This window comes from Portunus trituberculatus, chromosome 42 (assembly GCF_017591435.1).
Source record: "Portunus trituberculatus isolate SZX2019 chromosome 42, ASM1759143v1, whole genome shotgun sequence".
Classification (NCBI taxonomy): Eukaryota; Metazoa; Arthropoda; class Malacostraca; order Decapoda; family Portunidae; genus Portunus; species Portunus trituberculatus.
Genome location: NC_059296.1, coordinates 8,975,938 through 8,981,937, shown reverse-complemented (window position 1 = coordinate 8,981,937; position 6,000 = coordinate 8,975,938). Strand labels below are relative to the sequence as shown.

Genomic DNA, 6,000 nt, shown 5'->3' with positions numbered 1-6,000 from the left:
TAACGTGTGTGTGTGTGTGTGTGTGGGTGTGGTGTGTGTGTGTGTGTGTGTGTGTGTGTGTGTGTGTGTGTGTGTGTGTGTGTGTGTGTGTGTGTGCCGGCGTCCTTCTCCCCATATTAGCTATATTTTCTTAGGGAGGGAAAGCAAGGTGACAAGGTGTTTCGTGTGACTCGTTACAACATCCGGGTCAGCTTATCGGGTTACTCCTATTCTTAGATTCTCATGGCGTTTCTTCGTTTCCCTTGTTTTGGCTTCAGTAGCTGTAGTGATAAAGGTAGAGCAACACCCACCGCGACACAATTGTTTCTCATGCTGCTGCAGGTAATAATGATCATGAAGTTTCTCTGCACCAGGCTGACGTCCTGCCTGAATATGTGTAGGCGATACAAGACGTTACGTTCTGTCGCTTAGTAGGAATAGAAGTATAGCCTTTTTTACGCCATGCGGAAAACGGTGACAGATTTTCTTTCAACCTGACCGTGGGTTGTGCCACCAGGGTGGGTGCCTCCTTCCACGGCCATTACCACCATCATCATCATTCACACAACACTAGCTCATACTTCTATCAAACTGTATTGTACTCCACCATCACCAACATGGCTGTACACAAGAAAAAATATGAAGTACCAACAATAACGTAACAATGTATAGTTTAGTCTTGAAGTACTCGTCTTGAAGGTTGTGAAGAAGGGGAAATAAAAGTCTTGTTTGTGGGACGCATTCAGAGCGAACCCGCTGCTAACCTCCACGCCGCAAGATGCTACACGTACAGAGGACCTTCCAGACGCTGCCTTGCACATAATTACCACCACGTTTTCTTCTATGGTATTTGCATCTTCCTCGCCCATCTCCTGGTCCTTTGAGAGCTGTGCCTTATAGCCTGGCCTTCCCGAGTCACGGCAGCGAGCAGAGTACCGGGGTTGCTCGTGTCTCGTGGGTAGATAATGCTCACGGCAACAGTACAGCAAAACGCGGTCAAGGCGATGCTCTTTCGCTCACAGATCTATCTACCCAGTGCAAGGAATTGGTGGCATGTGTGGGCGTTTTCTTACGTTCTGATTCCCCACACCTGCAGGCGAGGGACCCAGCTGTGTGCCCTGAGTGTTAGTATGACATTCAGAAGCGTAGATTATTTGACAGGCCGAGATAGGTCACCGAGAGGCTGTAGTGGTGCCGCTTTGTGTCGGATGTGGGTCACCGTAGCCGAGAGGGAGCGGGAGGGAGGGGAAGGGAGGCGGAGTGCTGAGGGGCGAGGGCGGGAACCTGTGCATTCTTGACCCCTGCTCAGCTCGTCCCTTCTCCGTCGGGTCTCAGGTTACATTATGGAGCCATACTGATACCCTTCCATTGTTTTTCATCGCGTGCTTCTCGGTGTGTGTGTGTGTGTGTGTGTGTGTGTGTGTGTGTGTGTGTGTGTGTTGCCCCCCGCCCCACACCCAGCCCGTCCAGTGACCGTGATCTCTCCCTGCACCTCAATCTTACTTTCCTTGTTTCATCACGGGCTGCCTCTTCCACCTGTGAACGATGAAACTGTGCCTGTACTGTAGAAGGAATGCCGGTGAACGAGGAATAGGGGAAGGAGGAAGATAAACGGCAGGAATTGTGCGGTTGAGAACGACGAAGCTTCATGAATAGAACACGATATTATTACGTGAAATATTAGCGCTCTTCACTGTTACTTAAGCGGCTGCGATGCGGTGTAGGGCCCGTCCACTCCCCCATCGTGTTACAAAGTGCTGATAGATAGAGCTTGGATACACTAGCCTCCTGGTCTGCTCTTGAGGGTTAACATCTCTCTCTCTCTCTCTCTCTCTCTCTCTCTCTCTCTCTCTCTCTCTCTCTCTCTCTCTCTCTCTCTCTCTCTCTCTCTCTCTCTCTCTCTCTCTCTCTCTCTCTCTCTCTCTCTCTCTCTCTCTCTTGGGCTCCTTGGTTGTATATCTGTTCATTCTGTCCATTCTTTTCACTTGAGTATTCGAGTATTCACATTGCATTGAACTTTTTAATCCGGCGTGTATTGAACAGTGCCTAAATTCAACGTTCATTCAGTTACTATTCATTCATTCACTTGGAGTCCTTTGTTCCTCCCGCTCCGTAAAACATTGGGTGGCAGATTAATCTCTTTTTTTTTCATCCAATTATAGTCCATCCTGAATAGAGAAAAAATGAGCGGCGGTGCTTGTCACGCAATTAATTAGGCGACAAAGGTTAAAACAAAAATAAATTCTGGGGTATTCGTGTAAAAAGATGAAATAACTTGATTGTTTTTTTTGTTTTTTTTTAGGTGGAGAATCTTGCCGACTGTGGTGCGTCTTCCTTTCTCCTCAGCAACCTTTCGAGGGCGTTGATCTGGGGCAGGGCTGCGGCTTTTGGTTTTGTTGTTGTTGATATTATTAGTAGTATTAGTAATAGTAGTAGTAGTAGTAGTAGTAGTAGTAGTAGTAGTAGTAGTAGTAGTAGTTGTGTTGTGGTGGTGGTGGCGGCGTTGCTGTTCTTGTTTATTTCATCTGGTTTCCTCTCTCTCTCTCTCTCTCTCTCTCTCTCTCTCTCTCTCTCTCTCTCTCTCTCTCTCTCTCTCTCTCTCTCTCTCTCTCTCTCTCTCTCTCTCTCTCTCTCTCTCTCTCTCTCTCTCTCTCTCTCTCTCTCTCACACACACACACACACACACACACACACACACACACACACACACACACACACACACACACACACACACACACACACACAGTTACCCCAGGGTCAGGTGCCATGGACGTGACCCCCTCCACCTCCACCACCACCACCACCACCACCACCACCACCACTACTACTACTAATAAGGCCTCCTAGCACCCCTGCGTGACCTGGCGTGACCTCCCTGCCTTCACTTCTTACCTGAGCCTTCCGTTTCCCAGCACACCATTCTCATTATTACGAAACATATATGAATTTGTTCCCTTCCCTTCCATTCTCTCACCATACCACTGTTTTTCATCTCCCTTCCCCCTTCATTTCCTTACTCGCCAGTCATTCATCACTCCCTGCCTTGGTACCTCCTCCTTTCTCCCATCATTTCTCACCTTCGTTCCCTCCATCATCACTTATCCCTTCGAAAAGTCTCCTCTGCTCACTGCTCTTCGTTTTTTCCTCGTCAGTTGTTCCTTCTTGTAGATTTAGTGATGTGTTGGTTATTTGTGGTGTTTATGAGTTTTTGAGAGATGATTTGGTGAATTTATGGGAAAAGGGACATTAAGTGACGAAAGGGATTGACATAAATAGACTTGTTTTTATTTGTTATTTATTATTATTATTATTATTATTATTATTTCAATTATTTTTTGAGGGGGCAGGGTGGGTCCTGATATTCTTGTGTCTTCCATCTCTCCTCTCATCTTTCCGCATCACGCACCTCGCTCTCACTCATTCGCACGCCCTCTTTCATCTCTCTCTCTCTCTCTCTCTCTCTCTCTCTCTCTCTCTCTCTCTCTCTCTCTCTCTCTCTCTCTCTCTCTCTCTCTCTCTCTCTCTCTCTCCGCCACTTACTACCACTCTCACCCTCACGTCTTCTGATCCACCACTCGTCATACTTACTCCACTCTCCCACACCCACAACTTGTTACCTTTTTTTTAGGCTGTGCAATACGTCCCCATTTCAACATCTCCTCCTCCTCCTCCTCCTCCTCCTCCTCCTCCTCCTCCTCCTCCTCCTCCTCCTCCTCTCATATTTCCTGCGTGCTCTCATTTCTCTTTCCCAATATTTTCATTGTTTTCATCCTCATTTTTCACTCCTTTATCTGTTTTTTCACACTTCCCTGCTTCCCCCATCTTTCTTTTGGCATTTGTTTATCTTTTCATTCCTCATTCCTCTTCATTATATTTGATTTTTTTCTCCAGTTTGTTTCGTTGTCTTTTTTTATATTTTCGTGTTTTTTTTTTTTTTTTCTAATGTTCGTGCGGGTTATAATGTAAGTGTCTGTGTTTTTAGTTACGAGGAGGAGGAAGAGGAGGAGGAGGAGGAGGAGGAGGAGGAGGAGAGGCGATAATCAGTAGGTCGCGTGTGGCAGGAAAGCATCCCGTTTTTCTTTCTTTTCGTTCGCATGTAGCGCAAGCTTGTGTTAACGGAAGAACCTATTTTCTCCCCCCCCCCACATACACACACACACACACTCTCTCTCTCTCTCTCTCTCTCTCTCTCTCTCTCTCTCTCTCTCTCTCTCTCTCTCTCTCTCTCTCTCTCTCTCTCTCTCTCTCTCTCTCTCTCTCTCTCTCTCTCTCTCTCTCTCTCTCTCTCTCTCTCTCTCTCTCTCTTGCTGCATGTGTTAGTGACGTGATCAGATATAAGCATTGTAAAATTCATCCCCTTAGCGCGTATGTTTTATTCATGGCGAAGGAAGGTAATATGAAGGGGAGTTTTAATTGCACCAATATTTTTTTCCCCCCTCTCTGCATCACCAGGCTTATCATTAACACGTGCTTTTCAACTAATGATCCACCGCATGTTGAGTTCCTTCCCGCATTAAAAAACCAACCATGCCTGCGTCACGGGAAGCTTCTACGTGCATAGTAAGCGACAGGTGGGTGTGTAGCGTCGTCTAAGACCCTCTGGCCGCCTTGGTGCGTGTGCATGGAGGGCGCCGCGTCAGTCCTGCACCCACGCGGCCTCGACCCCAGAGAGAGAAGTCCACTGCCGCCGCCTCCAGCCGTGTGACGTAACCCCGCCGGGCTTTCTCCCGCTGGCTAGTATACAGCTGCTCCCTGCCGCTCCCTCTGCCACTCCCTGCCACACCATGCCATCCTTCATCATTACTATAGACTTAACCAACGCTCCAAACAAGTTATCTGCCGCATAATCAAATAACTTTATTCTCCTTTACTGGCGTGTCACCGCTGGCCCCTCGCTGAGCCCTGGGTGAGCCCGTTATTGTGTGAGGCAGACGTCATGCAGGTGCAGCGGGACATTATTCATGCTGCAGGTCCGTGCCGCCCCTTGAGCTCAGCCTGGCACGGCGCCATAAGAGATCCATGATGCACTAAAGCGTCATGCAGGTGTTACGGAAGGGTGACTTGGTCGATTGGCATAATGAACTTACCTGTGCTTGTAGAAGACACTGACTGGGCTGCACCTGAACGTTCGTGTGGTTCATTTATGGGCGGAGGTATGGTGATGTGAATGCGGTGTTTGTTAATGGCGTGATGTCATCGCCATTCCCATCTATTGTATTTGCTCCAGAATTTTGTCACCCATCTTTTTATCTCTCATCTGCCTCTCCCTTCTCCTCCTCGCCCAGACCTTTGTTCTCATGATATATAGAAGGCATGCGTTCCGTTTCTTTATTTCCTCTTCCTGTCTCCTCCTCCTCCTCCTCCTCCTCCTCCTCCTCCTCCTCCTCCTCCTCCTCCTCCTCCTCCTCCTCCTCCTCCTCCTCCTCCTCCTCCTCAGATGTGGGTCACCAGCTTCAGTGTGGGTCTGTCTCTACAATGACTGGCGCGTTGCCTCTCCTCTTTCTCTTTCTCTCTCTCTCTCTTCCACCGCTTCCTTATCCCTCCTCTATTTCTCTCTTTACTCCTTTCTTTCTTTTTCTATTCCGATATTTCCTTCTTTGCTTTCGTTGCTTCTGTTTTCTTGTTCTCATTCGCCTCGTTCTTTGTATGAACTTCCTCTTTTCTATTTAGTTTCTCCTCTTCACTTGCTTTTCTTACTTCTATTTTTGTTCATTGTAGATTTTCTTTCCGGATGGAGATGGTTTACAGCAACTCTCTCTCTCTCTCTCTCTCTCTCTCTCTCTCTCTCTCTCTCTCTCTCTCTCTCTCTGGCAGTGTGTGTGTGTGTGTGTGTGTGTGTGTGTGTGTTGGGAGAAGGGACTGGAGGTAACGGGAGGATAACACATACATGATGTTCAGACTGGTTTCTCAAGGATACCGTGAACGCTCCTCCTCCTCCTCCTACTCCTCCTCCTCCTCCTCCTCCTCCTCCTCCTCCTCCTCCTCCTCCTCCTCCTCCTCTTTCTTCTTCTCTTCTAATTT

The 6,000-nt window shown here is 47.9% G+C and overlaps 1 protein-coding gene across 10 annotated transcripts in view; it reads left to right on the top strand.

Moving 5' to 3' along the window:
- Window positions 1-6,000, top strand: part of LOC123517457 — an 87,995-nt gene that overhangs the window by 48,166 nt on the left and 33,829 nt on the right. The window contains exon 2 of one of the 10 annotated variants that reach the window (XM_045277531.1): window positions 2,282-2,303. The exons of 8 other annotated variants lie outside the window; for them this stretch is intronic. The gene's annotated coding sequence lies outside the window, so the exon portion shown is untranslated. Of the gene's footprint in view, window positions 1-2,281; window positions 2,352-6,000 lie in introns of those variants that run through there. One more of the 10 variants, XM_045277527.1, reaches the window with a different exon arrangement.